This window comes from Balaenoptera ricei, chromosome 6 (genome assembly GCF_028023285.1).
Source record: "Balaenoptera ricei isolate mBalRic1 chromosome 6, mBalRic1.hap2, whole genome shotgun sequence".
Taxonomy (NCBI): Eukaryota; Metazoa; Chordata; class Mammalia; order Artiodactyla; family Balaenopteridae; genus Balaenoptera; species Balaenoptera ricei.
Window position 1 is genome coordinate 49,168,886 of NC_082644.1, and position 19,312 is coordinate 49,188,197.

Consider the following 19,312-nt stretch of genomic DNA (forward strand, 5'->3'; position numbering starts at 1 on the left):
TCAAATCTCCCTTTATTATGTGATCTTAATGTCTTCATTGCTAATATGTTGTTAAGGAATTTTGCACTGATATGCCTGAGGAATTTTGGTTTGTGATTTTCTTTTGTTTTATAATGTCTTTGTGGGTATATGGTAATAGCATTATGCTGGCTATGACTTTTGTTTTCTATTTTGTTGGTTTCTGCTCTTTATTATTTTCTTTTACCATTTTGGGTTTCTTTGCTCTATTGGAGCTTTTATAGTGGAAACTTAGATCTTTTTTCTTTTCTCATATAAAGATTAAAAGCTATAAATTTCTTGCTAAGTACTTCTTTAGCTGCATTCTGTAACTTTTGATGTTGTATTTTTATTCTCAATCACTTAAAAATATTTTAAAATTCCTTGTATGAATTCTTATTTGACCCATGGGTTATTTAGAAGTGTATAGTTTGGACAGAGGAGACAAGATGGTGGAGTAGAGGACATGAACTCATCTGTTCTTACGAAAATACCAAAATCACAACTAACTAACTGCTGAACAACCATCGACAAAAAAGTGCTGGAACCTACCAATAAAGATACCCTACATTCAAAGACAAAGAAGAAGACACACACAAAGATAGATACAGCAGGAGGGGCGCAATACCTGTGGGTGGGCCACCCACAAACTAGAAACTAATTATACCACAGAAGTTCTCCCACAGGAGTGAAAGTTCTAAGCCCCATGTCAGACTCCCCAGCCTGGGGTTCTGGCAACAGGAGGAGGAGCCCCTGGAGCATTTGAAGGCCAGCAGGGTTTGAAGGCCAGTGGAGTTTGATTTCAGGAATTCCACAGGACTGGGGGAAACAGAAACTCCACTCTTGGAGAGCGCACACAAGGTCTCGTGCACACCAGGACCCACAGAAAGTAGCAGTGCTCTCATAAGACACTCGGCCAGACCTACCTGCTAATATTGGAGGTCTCCTGCAGAGGCGGGGGTCAGTTGTGGCTCACGGTGGGGACAAGGACACTGGCAGTGGTAGTTCTGGGGAGTACTCATTGGCATAGGCCTTCCTGGAGGCCGCCATTTTCTCCCCAAGACCTGGCCCCACCCAACAGACTGTAGGCTCCAGTGCTGGGACACCTCAGGCCAAACAACCAACAGGGTGGGAACACAGCCCCACCCATCAGCATACAGGCTGCTTAAAGTCTTCCTAAATAAACAGCTGCCCGATGATAAACACACCCCCTGACCCGGCCCTGCCCATGAGAGGGATAAGACACAGCTCCACCCACCAATGGGCAGGTACCAGTCCTCCCACTAGGAAGCCTGCACAAGCCTCTTAGACAGCATCATCCACTAGGGGCCAGACAGCAGAAGCAAGAAGAACTATAACCCTGCAGCCTGCAGAAAGGGAACCGCAATCACATAAATGTAGGAAAAATGAGATGGCAAAGGAATATGTCCCAGATGAAGAAATGAGATAAAACCCCAGAAGAACAACTAAGTCAAGTGGAGAGAGGCAATCTACCTGAGAAAGAATTCAGAGTAATGATAGCAAAGAAGATCCAAGATCTCAGAAAAAGCATGGAGGCACAGATTGAGAAGATATAAGAAATGTTTAACAAAGACCTAGAAGAACTAAAGAACAAACAGAGATGAACAATACAATAGCTGAAATGAAAAATACACTAGAAGGAGTCGACAGCAGAATAACTGAGGCAGAAGTATGGATAAGGGAGCTGGAAGACAGAATGATGGAAATCACTGCTGTGGAACAGAACAAAGAAAAAAGAATGAAAAGAAATGAGGATCGTATAAGAGACCACTGACACAACATTAAATGCACCAACATTCACATTATAGGGGTCCCAGAAGGAGAAGAGAGAGAGAAAGGACCTGAGTAAATACTGGAAGAGATAATAGCTGAAAACTTCCCTAACATGGGAAAGGAAACAGTCACCCAAGTCCAGGAAGTGCAGAGAGTCGCAGGAGGGATAAACCCAGGGAGGAACATGCTGAGACACAGAGTAATCAAACTGACAAAAATTAAAGATAAAGGAAAAATATTAAAACCAACAAGGGTAAAGCAACAAATAACCTACAAGGGAACTCCCATAAGATTATCAGCTGATTTCTCAGCAGAAACTCTGCAGGCCAGAAGGGAGTGGCACAAAATATTTAAAGTGAGGAAAGAGAAGAACCTACAACCAAAAATACTCTACCCAGCAAGGCTCTCATTCAGATTCAACAGAGAAATCAAAAGCTTTACAGAAAAGGAAAAGCTAAGAGAATTCAGCACCACCAGTTCAGCTTTGCAACAAATGCTAAAAGAACTTCTCTAGGCAGAAAAGAAAAGGCCACAACTAGAAACAAGAAATTTATGAATGGAAAAGCTCACCAGTAAAGGCAAACATACAGTAAAGGTAGGAAATCATCTGCACACATATATGATATAAAAACCAGCAATTGTGAGAAGAGGAGAGCACAAATGCAGGATACTGGAAATGCATTTGAAATTAAAAGACCAGCAACTTAAAACATTCTTGTTTATATATAGACTGCTATATCAGAACCTCATGGTAACCACAAACCTAAAATCTGCAATAGATACACACACACAAAAAAGAAAAAGGAATCCAAACACAACACTAAAGTTAGCTATCAAATCACGAGAGAAAAGAACAAAAGAGGAAGGGAAGAAAAAAGACCTACAAACATATACCCAAAGCAATTAGTGGAAAGGCAATAAGAACATACATATCAATAGTTCTCCAGGGTTGATCACATGCTGGGCCACAAAGCAAGCCTCAGTAAATTTAAGAAAATTGAAATTATATCAAGCATCCTTTCTGACCAAAATACTATGATATTACAAAACAACTACAAGGAAAAAACTGTAAAAAAAAAACCCACAAGCACATGGAGGCTAAACAATATGCTACTAAACAACCAATGGATCACTGAAGAAATCAAAGAGTAAATAAAAAAATACCTAGAGACAAATGAAAATGAGAGTACAACAATCCAAAACCTATGGGGTGCAGCAAAAGTAGTTCTAAGAGGGAAGTGTATAGAAATACAATCTTACCTCAGGAAACAAGAAAAATCTCAAACAACCTAACTTTACACCTAAAGCAACTAGAGAAAGAAGAACAAACAAAACCCAAAGTTAGTAGAAGGAACACCTCCAAACTCATTCTATGAGCCTACCATCACCCTGATATCACAACCAGAAAAAGATAACACAAAAAAGAAAATTACAGGCCAATATCACGGATGAACATAGACACAAAAATCCTCAACAAAATACTAGCAAACCAAATTCCACAATACATTAAAAGGATCATACACCATGATTAAGTGGGATTTATCCCAGGGATGCATGGATTTTTAAATATCTGCAAATCAACCACATCAACAAATTGAAGAATAAAAACCATATGATCATCTCAATAGATGCAGAAAAAGCTTTTGACAAAATTCAACACCCATTTATGATAAAAACTCTCCAGAAAGTGGACATAGAGGGAACATACCTCAACATAATAAAGGCCATATATGACAAACCCACAGCAAACATCATTCTCAATGGTGAAAAATTGAAAGCATTTCCTCTAAGATTAGGAACAAGACAAGGACGTCCACTCTCACCACTTTTATTCAACATAGTTTTGGAAGTCCTAGCCACGGCAATCAGAGAAGAAAAAGAAATAAAAGAAATCCAAGTTGGAAAAGAAGTTAAACTGTCACTGTTTGCAGATGATATGACACTATACATAGAAAATCCCAAAGATGCTACCAGGAAACTACTAGAGATCATCAACGAATTTGGTAAAGTTGCAGGATACCAAATTAATATGCAGAAATCTCTTGCATTTCTATACACTAACAATGGAAGTTCAGAAAGAGAAATTTAAGAAACCATCCCATTTACCACCACATCAAAAGGAATAAAATACCTAGGAATAAACCTACCTAAGGAGGCAAGACCTGTACTCTGAAAACTGTAAGATGCTGATGAAAGAAATCAAAGATGAGACAAACAGATCGAAAGATATACTGTTTTCTTGGATTAGAAGAATCAATATTGTCAAAATGACTATACTACTCAAGGCAATCTACAGATTGAATGCAATCCCTATCAAGCTACCACTGGCATTTTTCACAGAACTAGAACAAAAAAAATCTTAAAATTTGTATGGAGACACAAAAGACTCCGCATAGACAAAGCAATCTTGAGAAAGAAAAACAGAGCTGGAGGAATCAGGCTTTCTGACTTCAGACTATGCTACAAAGCTACAGTCATCAAAACAGTAAGGTACTGGCACAGAAACAGAAATATAGATCAATGGAACAGGATAGAGAGCCCAGAAATAAACCCGCACGCCTATGGTCAATTAACTTATGACAAAGGAGGCAAGACTATACAATGGAGAAAAGACAGTCTCTTCAATAAATGGTGCTGGGAAAACTGGACAGCTACACGTAAAAAAAATGAAATTAGAACATTTTTTAACACCATACCCAAAAATAAACTCAAAATGAATTAAAGACCTAAATGTAAGACCGGATATTATAAAACTCTTAAAGGAAAACATAGCCAGAACACTCCCTGACATAAATCACAGCAATATCTTTTTCGATCCATCTCCTGGAGTAATGGAAATAAAAACAAAAATAAACAAATGGGACCTAATTAAACTCAAAAGCTTTTGCATAGCAAGGGAAACCATAAACACAACAAAAAGACAGCCCATAGAATGGGAGAAAATATTTGCAAACTATGTGACCAACAATGGATTAGTCTCCAAGATTTAAAAACAGCTCATGTGGTTCAATATCAAGAAAACAAACAACCCAGTCAATAAATTGGCAGAAGATCTAAATAGACATTTCTCCAAAGAAGACATAGATATGGCCAAGAGGCACATGAAAAAATGCTCAATAGTGCTAATTATTAGAGAAATGCAAATCAAACTACAATGAGATATCACCTCACACCAGTCAGAATGGCTATCATCAAAAAATCTACAAACAATAAATGCTGGAAAGGGTGTGGAGAAAAGGGAACCCTCCTACACTGTTTGGCGAGAATGTAAATTGGTGTAGCCACTATGGAGAACAGAATGGAGGTTCCTTAAAAAACTAAAAATAGAGCTATCATATGATTCAACAATCCCACTCCTGGGCATATATTTGGAGAAAACAATGGTTTGAAAGGATACACGCACCCCAGTGTTCACTGCAGCACTGTTTACAATAGTCAAGACATGGAAGCAACCTACATATCCACTGACAGATGAATGGATAAATAAGATGTGGTACATAAATTCAATGGAATATTATCCAGCCATTAAAAAGAATGCAGTAATGCCATTTGCAGCAACATGGATGGACCTGAAGATTATCATACTAAGTGAATTAAGTCAGACAGAGAAAGACAACTATCATATGATATTCTTATATGCAAAATCTAAAAAAAAAAAAAAATGATACAAATGAACTTATTTACCAAACAGAAACAGACTCACAGACTTAGAGGATGAACTTATGGTTACGGGGTGGGGAGGTGGAGGCGGGATAGATTGGGAGTTTGGGATTGACATGTGCACACTGCTGTATTTAAAATAGATAACCAACAAGGACCTACTGTATAGCACAGGGAACTCTGCTCAGTATTCTGTAATAACCTAAATGGGAAAAGAATTTGAAAAAGAATAGATACTTGTATATGTATAACTGGATCACTTTGCTGTACACCTGAAACTAACACAACATTGTTAGTCAATGATACTCCAATATAAAATAAAAAATAAAAAAAAAATTTTTTTTTAATTTAAAATTAAAAAATAATTTTAATTTAAAAAAAAGAACTGTATACTTTAATTTACAAATACTTGGGGTTTTGTAAACATGTTGTCATTGAACTTAAATTTAATGGTATTATAGTTAGAAAACATACTGTGGTGTCAGCATTTAAGTTTATTTAGATTTGTTTTGTGGCTTACCATATAGTGTCTACCTTGTGAATATGCCACGTGTGCTTCAAAAAGTGTATTTTGTGTAGTTGTTGAGTACAGTGTTCTATGGCTATTGATTCACGGTGGTTAACAGAGTGGTTTAGGTCCTCTATATCATTACTGGTCTTTCTGTCTAGAGTTCTATTAATTGTGGAAAGAAAAGATTTTCCTAGCCTGACTCTTGGATTATCTATTTCTTCATTTACTTCTGTCAAACATTTCTTCATGGATTTTGAAATTCTCTTATTAGGCAATATATATTGTCTCATCTTTCTGACAAATTAACCATTTAATTGTTAAGAAACATCCCTCTTTTGCTTTAATAATACAATCTACTTTGTCTTGAAGTCTACTTTAGTTAATATTAATATAGCTATTCTAATCTTCTTATGCTTACAATTTCTATGCTTTATTTTTCCACCCAGTTATTTTCAACCTCCATGTGTCATTATGTTGAAAATGCAATCTTATAGACAGCATGTGGTTGGATTTTGCATTTTTATCCATTCTGATACTCTCTTTGTGTGTGTTCATTCTGTTAATATATAATGTAATATTAATATAATTGGATTTAGGTTTATAAACTTTTATTTATTTTATGTTTGTTCCCTCTACTTATTGTTTCTCTTTCCTCTTATCTTATTTTTGATTACTTGGATGTTTTCAGATTTATTTATCACTTGGTTTTTAAGTTACATTTCTTTGCATTAATGTTTTTGTGTTTTCACTAGGATTTACACTATGTATTGCTAACTCCTCATAGTCCATTTAGAGTTAATATTGTAGAACTTCTCATAAAAATGTAAAAGCTTTGTGATTTTGCAGGTCCATTTACCTCCAATCCACACTTCATGCAATTGCTGTCATATGTATCACATCTACACACTCTCTAAGCTCTCAAGATAATGCTGTAAGTTTTGCTTAGAATAGTCATATGTGTTTTAAAGCAGTGAATATATAGTCTTACCATTTGCTATGTATTTCCTATTTCCAGTGGTTTTCATTCATTACAAAAGTTCGGAATTTCCATCTGCTATTTCCCTTCAGCCTGAAAAACTTATCATTTATTGAAGTGTCAGTATGCTGACACAAAAAAAATCTTTTCTTTTATCTGAAAATGTCTTTATTTACCTTGATTTTGAAGAATAATTCCACTCGCTATATGATGCTATATTGACTGGTCTCTATTGTTTCTTATGAAATGTCAGTGATGTATAAACAGTATATTTGATAGCTAATTGAGTATCAGTCACCAAGTTCAGAGAAACTACTTCAAGTCAAAAAGTATCAGAGGACGAGAAAGTGATTTAAAAAAGTGAAATGGGGGAAAACTTCTAGAACAGAGGAGCAAAGACCTCCACAGACATTCTTCACATCAGAACAATTTAACTGGTGAAAATAATATATACAGAAAACAATCATTCCAAGTCTTCGGAATTGTTCTAAAGATATATAGAGACTGGAGAATCATTTATTCAAGAAAATTTACTGAATCTCGGTAAGACTAGGGAGAGTCTGTGGCATTTGGGCCACTCTTTCCCTTCACCTCTCTGTGCTGCAAGAGTTCTACTCCCAATGTGTACCACCAAGAAGACAGGGGTTCCCTTTCTTGCCAGTTCCCAGCCTGGGCCTATGGTTTCACCCCAGCAGGAGCAGGTTGCTGGCCTTTCTCATCCTCCACCAGCTCCATTTTATAGAAGCTCTAATTTCAGACAAGCGGAGCAGGCCTGGTGGACTGGGTCTCTTTTCCCTGACTCAGCCTCCACTTGTAGGGAAAAAGCTCTCCTCCAGGTGCAGGAGGCCTGTAATACTGGAGAATCTGGAACCCTCATACACTCCTGGTGGGATTTTAAAATGGTGTAGCCACTTTGGAAAACAGTCTAGTAGTTCCTCAAGAGGTTAAACAGAGAGTTATCATATGACTCAGCAAGTGTACTCCCGAGTAAATATCCAAGAGAAATGAAGACAAATATCCACACAAAACTTGTATGTCAATATTCAGAGCAGCATTATCTGCAATAGTCCCAAAGTGGAAACAACCAAAATGTCTATCAACTGATGAATGGATAAATCAAATGCGGTATATTCATGCAGTGAAATATTATTTGGCAATACAAATAGATAATACATGTTAAAACATGGAGGAACATTGAAAATATTATGTTAACTGAAAAAGGCAGTCACAAAGGTCACATATTTTGTGATTCCATTCATATGAAACATCAAAAATAGGCAAATATATACAGACAGAAAGTAGATTAGTGGTTGCTTAGGACTGGCAGAGGTGGGCATGGGAAAAATCAAGGTTAACTGCTAGCATGTATGGGATTTCTTTTGTGGGAACCAAAATGTTTGTAAATTAGATTGCAGTAGTCACGGTTGTGAATAGAATAAGAAAACACTGAATTGTATACTTTAAGTGGTGAATTGTATGTATGTGAATCATATACAAATAAAACTTTAAAAAATTGACGAAAGCCCCACTCTTTTCAAACACGTAAAAAAAATGAAAAGAAGAAAGCTGGCTGACATTTTATATCCCAATCTCCAACAGAGAGAGCCTATGATTTTTGGTACAGAATAGCAAATATTAATCAGTGAGTATTTACTGAGTGCCTATTGAGTGTCCATTTTTGTCTAAGCCCTGGAGAGGACACAGGGAAATCTAGATGAAAACCTAAAAGCTCATCCAGCTATATGTTTTATCTACGTGATTGCAAATATCCAGATGGTTAAAGCTACTTTTGCAAATATAAATGCTTAGATAAAATCATTCTCTCTTTAAGTCTCTCCCTCCATTCTGTTCTCTGTCTGTCAACATTTCACACTGACATCCAATTAACTGTGCTGTAAAATCCCACTTGGTAAGCAAGAAGGTTGACTTCATTATGTTTTCATTACATTTCCAATAGTTTCTTCTGCAATGGAAATTAAGTTTATAGTATGATCAAAGACGTTAACGCACCACCTGTCCTATGTCATAATACTTAACCTTTTCAATGGAATAAAGGCTATAGTGGGAATTCTTTTAAACAACCAAGGGTAGATATGCATATTATATTGCAGATTTTGAGACACTTTTCCTGCATATTTAGCTTTTTGCCTCCTCTTTCTTTCTTTGCTTCTATTTAGTTATTTAATCTGTTGATTGTTTTCATCACAACAAATATTATTTAAACCAATACTGTAGTGAAAAGATTTAGCTTAAAATTTCTTATTAAAAGTTACTTAGAAAATATTGTAAAACTACTTCAGAATGTATAAAAATCGTGAACATTTCTTAAACCCCGCCAAAGTAGGCTGGATATTTCAAATACTTGGAAAATGTTACACAATGAATTTGGTATACTTATTGAAACCTAGGTTAGTTATTTTCATATGTATTTCAAGATCAATTATGCCTTAAGCAGGATTCTCACTTACTATTATAGTTACTTCTTTCCTGTAAGAAATGGTTTTGAATGCAAAGGATTTCTGGGTCTGGTATATTAAAGAGAAAATAATGGTCACTGTGGATAAACTAGATGGGGACAATATTTCCTAGGGTTATGGTAATCATTAGATGAGTTAATGCTTGTGAATTCCTTAGCACAGTGCCTGGAACATAGTTACTGCTCAATGAATGTTGGTTAGTCTTTACACTCTTTAATATTAATTAATTGTTTATATTGTATTTAGCAAATATTTCTAATATTTATAAATAGCTGATGAAGTTGGGCTTCCCAGAATTGCAAACCCTCCTGGAGTTGGCAGATGTCTTGCTTTTGTTCCACCACTCTCCCTCCTTGCACCTATTAACAGACACACTGATGGATCACAGCACTTTGACTTTAAGTATGTATCTTAAAATCAAGATGTTGTATCAATATCTTTCTCAACGCTGCTAGTAGCAGCACTAATGATGGATTTAATTTGACACATGAGATGAAAATTACGTGTCATTCCCACTTTAAGTTGTAAGTAGACACTGTCAAGCAATGTGGCAATCTGGGGTTGCAGGGGATTTGTTGATGGAAGAACTTGCATGGTGCCTCTAACTTTTTCTTATCTGAAACTATTTCCACAGTTTTAGGAAACTTTCTGCTTAAAAAATATTCTCACAATGACCCCTGTGGACCACTTCCTTCTCCTTTTTACCTTTGACCTGAGAGATCCAGAACCAAATTCACTCATGGTTGAACTGAGAACCTGAAGGATGGAAAAAAATAAAATAGACTAGGGCATCTTTAAATTATTTTGATAACTTGTTAAACCTCATTTGTTCTGATGTCTGGAAGAAGACATGACGCTTCTCATTGTTTACTGAGGGTGCAATTACTATAAAATGGATCTAACCTCAAAGTGTTATGGCAGATATGGGGTTTCCAATTCTATATCCTGGCCTAAAAAGTTCTGCTATTTGGCAAACAAGACAAAACAAAGAAACTCTGAAATAAGAGGTAGCATCCAAAATGCTAACTGGAAGTGGCTCTCCCAAATCCATCTACAATAAAATTAAAATATACCCACATCCTTAAAACATCTAAAGTATTCAGGTATCTCTAATTCAGGCCTGACCAAGTAGATAGTAGATTATGGGGCATAAGGTTTCATAGGTACAAGATGATAAGGAATATCAAAAGCCTCATATTCAATAGGATATTTTCCTTATTAACTGTATAAACCAATGTTAACTTTCCTAGAGTTTATAAATGAAAGTAAAAAAAGAAACATCTGAGGGAGTGTTACTCGTGTGAATGTGTGTGTGTGTGTGCATGTGAGAGAGAGAGAGAGAGAGAGAGGGAGAGAAATACAATCATAGCATCCAAAAATAAAGATATTGCTTAAAATGGTATATGTTGATAATTCCCACCTCTTCCTCTGTCCATTCTTTCTCATCATCTTACCTTTGCTTACCATAAATAACTATTTGTAATATTTTCTTGGATTTCTCTTCAAAATTATTTATTCTTATACAAGCAAACATGAAATATTTCCCACTGATTTTACATAAATGGTCACTTATTACATAATTTTCTGGACATTATTTTTCACAAAACAATATACCCTGGAAATCTCTTTTCTTTTTCCTATATAGTAATTAAAAATATCCTAATTCTTAATTTAAAAAAAACTGCATCACAGTTCATGATGTGGATGTACATGATGTACATACTGTAACCAAATTTCTAATGATGGACATAAATCCAAAAAGTACAGAACTAGCTATTGGAGTATTAGACACTCTATCAAAAATGAATTCCGGGCTTCCCTGGTGGCGCAGTAGTTGAGAGTCTGCCTGCCAGTGCAGGGGACACGGGTTCGAGCCCTGGTCTGGGAGGATCCCACATGCCGCGGAGCAACTGGGCCCGTGAGCCACAACTACTGAGCCTGTGCGTCTGGAGCCTGTGCTCCACAGCAAGAGAGGCCGCGATAGTGAGAGGCCCATGCACCGTGATGAAGAGTGGCCCCCGCTTGCCACAACTAGAGAAAGCCCTCGCACAGAAATGAAGACCCAATGCAGCCATAAATAAATAAATAAATAAAAATTAAAAAAAAAAAAAAAAAGAATTCCAACAGATTTCTGGTTTCAACTGTGACATATAAAAAGCTTAAAAATCACCACTTCCATCCTTAAAACAATAAAAAGCTGAACAAACTGAAAATCAATGGATCTTTAAGAGAATTGATATCATAGGGCAAACTCCCACCCAGAAATCTGGAAAGATAGGCAAATACAGAGAAGCAGAGCCAAAATAAGTTTACTTGAAGCAGAAGCTTCTGGAGACATAAACTGGTAGAAACATATGGTAATTTTCACTAATTGCTGGGGGCTGAGTATAGACTGGCTTGAAAGTGAGAAACTCCTAAGGCCCAGTCTTAGAAGAAACCCCACACTTTTATGAGTTTTAACTCAAAGAACTCTACCAGGTTCTCACAGTGAAGAGTCAAGGAAACTCCACTTGCATTTCTGACAGGGTAAGAAAAAAGTGATCATTTGCAATATGCCCAGAGAGATATCAAAAACAAAGGACTCCCTCCAAGAGAAAAGACTTTACCATAAAAGACTTTACCCAACCTAAGAGAAGGGCAGTTACCCAAATCCAGCCCCCTCTGTCCTTTCTCTCTCATCTAAGGTGGTGAAGGGTAAAGCTAAGAAACATTTGTGAACGATGTAGGCCCACTAAAAGATAAAGATTGAATTACAAAATTAGATTATGCTTCCCCTCCCCCAACCTTACCACCATATCATCAGGGCTCCAGTATAATAGCAATGGATTACAGATGAAGGAGCTGCAAGAAACAGACTCTACTTAAGAGACTGCTCTTATGACAACCCAAAGATAACAGGAGACAAAGACAAAGACACTAGAGGAAGCCTCTATCATCCACACGACAGAAAATATCAAACAGAGCCAGACTCCTAGCCAGATTAACATAAATCTTAACACTGATGGTCTGTTTATCTCAGTTCCTATTACCCAATGCATTATATCTTGCTTTTTTTAATAAATAAAACCCAAACAGAATAAATACAAAAAACAAACAAACAAACAAAAAAACCTGCACTAAGGCATATCCTACTCAAAATACAGAAAACCAAAGACAAAGAGAAAATCTTGAGTGTAGCCAGAGGAATAAAACACCCTACCTACAGAGGAACAAAGAAAAGAGTTATAATGGACTTCTCATCAGAAACCATGCAAGCAAGAAGAAATTGGAGTGAAACACTTAAAGTGTGGAAAGAAAAAACAAAACCCACTACACTCAAATTCTACAGTGAAATCAACCTTCAAAAGTGAAAGAGAAATAAAGACTTTCTCAGACAAACAAAAATTGAGGAAATTCATCATCAACACATGATCTGTAAACATGTTAAAAGAAATTCTACAAGAAGAAGGAAAATGATATAGAAACTTATATCTACATAAAAGAAGGAAGTACACCAGAGAAGGAATAAATGAAGGTAAAAATAAAATCTTTTCTTTTTCTTTTTCTTAATTGATCTAAGAGATTTTTCAAAGTAATTATTTTTTACAGAGTAATAACAGCAAGATGTATTGTGTGATTTTAGTATATGAATAAGGGAAATAAATGACAGCAATATTATAAGGGGAAGAAGGGAAGAATTGGGAATAATACTCTTTTACAAATACCTGGATATTTGTGAAATAATATAATGTTATTTGAAAGTGTCCTCAGATTCATTTAAAATATATTGCAAACCCTTAGGACACTGCTAAAAACTTTTGTTAAGAAGTGTTATTGCTGGGCTTCCCTGGTGGCGCAGTGGTTGAGAATCTGCCTGCTAATGCAGGGGACATGGGTTCGAGCCCTGGTCTGGGAAGATCCCACATGCCGTGGAGCAACTAGGCCCGTGAGCCACAACTACTGAGCCTGCACGTCTGGAGCCTGTGCTCCGCAATAAAAGAGGCCATGATAGTGAGAGGCCCGCGCACCGCAATGAAGAGTGGCCCCCGCTTGACACACCTAGAGAAAGCCCTCGCACAGAAACGAAGACCCAACACAGCCAAAAATAAATAAATAAATAAAATTTAAAAACTGACCCAAGGGCAAAAAAAAAAAAAAAAAAAAAAAGAAGTGTAATTGCTATGCTTAGAGAGGAGAGAAAATGGAATCATATACAATGCTCAACCAAAATCAGAGAAGGCAGTGAAAGACAAGAAAATATAAAAATAAACCAAGAGCAATTGCACTGATTGGACAATAGTCACAAACATAGTAGATGTTAATCCAGGTATATAAATAATCACTTTAAATGTGAAGGATCCAAATACACCAATTAAAAGATGGGGTTTGTCAGATTGAAAAAAAATTAAAAGACACATTTAGGTCAAAATTAAAAGGACGGAGAAAGATATATCATGCTAATAAAAATCAAAAGAAATTGAAGGAAGCTGTATTAATTCCAGACAGGGCACATTTCAGAACAAGGAAAATCATCAGAAATAAAGAGGGGTATTACATAATAATAAAGGGCTCAATTCTCCAAGAAGACATAACAATCCTTAACACGCATGTGCCTAATAACAGAAACCTGAAATACAAGAGACAACAACTGATGGAACTGCAAGGAGAAGTAGACAAATCTGCTACTACGGTTGGATACTTTCACACCCTTATTTCAGTAGTTGATAGATGCAGCAGGTAGAAAATATGACAGGACACACTTGACCCAAAAATCGCTATCAATCAACTTGATGTAATAGATATTTATAGAGTACTCAATCCAAAAACAATAGAATATACATTCCTCTCAAGCTCACATGGACTATCCTACAAGACAAACCATATTCTAAGTCAAGAAAAAAATATCTCAACAAATTTAAAAACAGAAATCATACAAAGTATTTTTTTCAAGCCATAATGGAATTAAACTAGAAATCAAAACCAGAAAGATAGTAAGAAAAACCCCCAACATTTTGAGATTAAACAACATACTTCTAAATAACATGTGAGTCAAAGAAGAAGTCCCAAGAGAATTTTTTTAATTGAATTAAATGAAAATGGAAATAGAATTCATCAAAAGTTGTAGAATGCAGCAAAAACAGTTATTAGAAGGAAATTTATAGCATTACATTTATTGGAAAAGATGAAATATCTAAAACCAACAACTTAAGCTCCTATCTTAGAACATGAAAGAAAAAGAAAATTAAGCCTGCAGCAAACAGAGAAATTGTACAAATTGGAGAAGAAATAAATAAAATTGAAAATAGGAATACACTGTACAGAAAGTCAATAAAATCAAAATCAAGTTCTTTGAAAAGATAAATAAAATTAATAATACTCTATCCAGACTAGCCAAGAAAAAAAAAGTAATGTTACTAAAATAAAAGAATCAAGGCAAAGATTTCACACCTTTCTCAAAAGTTAACTAGAAATACATCATCAACTTAATTAAAAAATATATAAAACTTTTAGAAAATAACACAGGAGAATATCTAGGTAACCTTCAGTTTGGTGATTCATTTTCAGGTACAACGTAAAACATAAAATTCATGAAAGAAAAAATAAGTTGGCCTTTGTTAAAATTAAAACCTTCTGCTATGCAAAGGCACTGTTAAAAGAATGAAAGGACAAGGCGCAGACTGGGAGAAAACATTTGCTACTATTTAGTTGATAAAGAATTTGGTATCCAATATATACAAAGAATTTTTAAAACTTAATAATAAGGAAACAAATAACCCAACTTAAAAAAAAGTGTAAGATCTGACTAGACACTTCAGTAAAGAAGATATACAGATGGTAAATAAGCTTATGAAAAGATGCTTAGCATCAGTTGTTATTAGGGAGCTGCAAATTGAGACAAAATGAGATACCACTACATACCTATTAGGATGGCTAAAATCTAAAACCTGTCAATACCAAATGGTGACAAGAATGTAGAGCAGCAAGAACTTTCATTTTTCATTCATTGCTAGTGGAAATACAAAATGGTACAGCCACTTTGGAAGACAATTTGCTAGTTTCTTACAAAACCAGATGTAATCCTATCATATGATCCAGCAGTTGTAATCTTAGGTATTTATCCAGCTTATTGGAAAACCTGTATATACAAAAAAAACCTGATCACAAATTTTTATAGGAGACTTAATCATAATTGCTTAAATTGAAACAACCAAGATGTCCTTCAATAGGTGAATGCATCAGCACTATGGTATATCCATGCAATGGAACATTTTTCTGATCAAAAGCAATGACATATCAAGTCATGAAAAGATATAGAAGAACTTGAAATGCATATTGGTAGGTTAAAGAAGATAGTCTGAAAAGGCTGTACACTACATGATTCCAAATATTTGACATTCTGGAAAAGGCAAAACTATAGAGGCAATGAAAAATATCAGCGCTGCCCAGAGGTTGGCAGGGGTGAGGGGAGTAGTTGAAGCATGAAAATACTTTAAGGCAGTGAGAGTATTTTTTATGATACTGTCATGGTAGACACATGTGATAGTCGTCAAAATCCATGGAACTGTACACTGGATAGAAACAAGCCAGGACTAAACTGTGGGACCCCAATATTGACCCCGTCTGATGATTCTGATCCCAAAACTACAACCTAAGAAAGTTCAGTAGAAAGACAGCTTAAATGAGAAGGTTACAAACTATAGAGGGCACATAGCACGGATGAATTCTAAGCAGTCCTTATCCTTGTTAAACTTTATATCACAGTGATTTGATGCCACTGTTTCAGTTATTTGAATGATATTGTTCTATAGAGGAAAAAATAAGCATTTTTTTCCTCTTTATAAGACATGGTTTTATTATTTCCATAAGCATGTATTGCTACATCTAATTACTGCCAGAAGAAGGACTATAGATCATTGATTACAAAACTAATCATGATTTTTTGGCAACCATTCCCCAAATGTTGGCTGCTTTAGGCTAATAATCTTTATATTTATAGAGCAAACAGAAGAATAAAAAAGCACAGTAGGCTGGGACAAAGAGACATATGCACTTGATTGACCCTTGAGGATGTAACTCTAACACAGTATAACAAATGGGTCTCATAATAATAATCATAGAACGTGCAATTAAAAATTGGAAGGCAGCTAAGGAAATATATAACCCAAGCACTGACAAATAACAATCAACTTATATCCCCAACACAAGAGCTGTGTTAAACACAGAATTTTGAGGCCCTGTCCCAGAAGGAAGGAGCTTTGTAGTGGATCAGATATTTCTATTAGAGGCCCTGGAGGGAGCAGCAGTGCCACGGGTTTCCATCATGCCCTGCTTGATATCACCTAATATCTCATTTTACTAATTAGGAAACTGTACAGATTGACTATGTTTCTTCCCTAAATTCAGAGAGCTACTAGAATCCCCTTTCTACAGAATCTCGTGGTGGTTATTTTAGATTCAGCTGACAAATACTGAGGGCCAAATTCTCTGATGCTTTTAAATACATTGTCTCACATCCAAGATCAGGGTCAACTTCGACTTAAAAGAACTCAGGCTAGGTAAAAGCTGAGCACAAGTCCTAAATCCCCTAGTGGTCCAGAATATCCTTTGTTTCTCTAAATAGTAGAGGGCATGAGCCCCTATTCAGCAGCTCTTGAAAAGCAAGATACATTGGCTCAGGAGTGAGGTCTAAGGAAAAGGAGGGAGGTAGCATTCACTTAACAACTACATGTTCTGATGGTAGGTCAGGAAGTTTCATAAATTTCTCACAAAACACTTAGAGAATAGTGACATTATTCACTTTGGAAGATTAAAAAAATCTGAGGTTCATACGTTTAAATAATTTGCATAAAGTCTTACAGACAGAAAATGCCAAAATTAGATTTGGACTCAAGTGAGTTAAATTTAGATTGTGCTCTTTTACCTTCATCCTAGTGCCAGCTTGGCAAAGGGCAGAGAAACTTTACTGATCGTACACAAGTAGAATGTGAGGAGGTAAGAGTTGTATACTTAGCTTGCTGCTTTCAACATAGTGCATATTAATAAAGGGGAGCAATTATGGGGGAAGTGACAGAAAAAAAGATGAATGAAAAAAGGGGAAAGCTGTAAAGAATCTTACATTTTAATAGTTCTATAAAACTAATATATATAAATATATGAAAACATTCTTATTCTTAAGAGATACCAGCTCAGAAATAACAAAGAAAGACCTCATACTGTCTGTCATAATTTAGGATGAATCAGTGGCATTAATATTGACTTTTCAAAAAAAGGGACATTTAATTGATCTTTAGTCTTAAATCTCTGGACAATGCAAAGAGTTCTGAAATATCAAGATTTGAAGATATACATTTTTGGTATGGTACCATCACTGAGTAATAGTAGTAGAAATGGAATAAATGGCACTTATAATTTCTTGTTTTATTACTAAGATGTAAAATAAGTATAACTCTTTGCTCAAATACATGTCAATTAGTTACACAGGAAATAAAGGGAGATATCTCTTTGGCTACTTATTTACATGGTGTGAAAACATTGTCTAAAGACAAGGATAAAGATTTTGAGAAATATCTCTTGTTTCATTTCACAACTTTGGAACAGATAATTACACCATAGATCTGGGTTAAATAGACCTACACACCAAGGTTCTTGCTTAATTACTAGACATGTGTCTCTCAGAAAAGCTTTATATCTGCCAACTTACCACCTTGATAGCATATTAAATAAAGCAAGAACTTCACATAACCCATTTAGGCTCATTTTTCTCTTGATATTTTCTTTGGATTTTTCTTTTTTGGTCTATTTTTTAACCCTTCTGAATCTACTTTATCCTTTTCTATATAGTTGATGGATTTTTAGATTTCTCTTTTCAAGCATTCCATTCTTAACTAAGATTTCTTCCAGAAAGCACTTGGTTGGAATTCTCTTTAATTCTTAGTTTCTATAATGTAAAATGGGATAAAATATTTCCTCCTTAAGGTAAATAAATATTTAATTGAAAAACAGTGATGCCTCTGGCACATAGTAAGTACCCAAATGGCTCACCAGTATGAGATTCTAGAAGGAAGAGATCATATTTTATTTATCTTTTAGCTCAGTGTTTGTCCTGTAGAACTTGCTAACTGAATGTTTGTTGAATGGATAAGGACACACAGATTGAAAAATTAAAACAAACAAAAGATAAACTAATGTCTTGCCCTCCTGGACTTTATAGAAAATAAGGTGGGAAAGATACATGCAATAAAATAACTTCAATACAGAGACATAAACAACATAATTGAAGTATGTGTTGAAGTGCTATAAAATCCCAGACATATAAAGGATTATAATAAATCACATTTGCAATATTGCTTTACTTGGAATCTCCCATGCAGCAACACATGTGGAATGGTGAGAGGGTCCTTCAGGGATCTGTATATGCTCATGAAGCCTTGATATTCTTACAAGGACAAGCTCTCAGTAGGGTGTGGTTCTGTGTGTATTTGTGGAGCGCGGAGGGGGTGTGGGAATTCCACCCAGGCTCTCCTCCGGCCATTGTGCCCCCCACACTTCCCCATGATCCCTCAAATTAACTGCACTGAGAAGGCCATGTGCATCAATCATATTCTTCCAAAAATGAAATTAGGTAAGTTGGTAAGGAAGCAGAGATAAGGAAGAATTAATTGCTCTCTTTGGATGGTCTTTCTCTAACCACAGGCAGACAAATCTGCTAAAAGTGGAAGAATCTCTTTATTCAGTATAAACATCCTCCATGAATTTCTCAACTCTCTTTTTAGAGGAAACACAAGGGATCTTCCTTAAAATATGGAATAACACATCCCCTTCCTTAGGGCTAGAGTGTAAAATCTTTCAGTGTCAGGGGAAGAAGGAACTTTAATAATCTTCTCCTCTTGTGCTTTTTTATATTATACATTTCCCTTT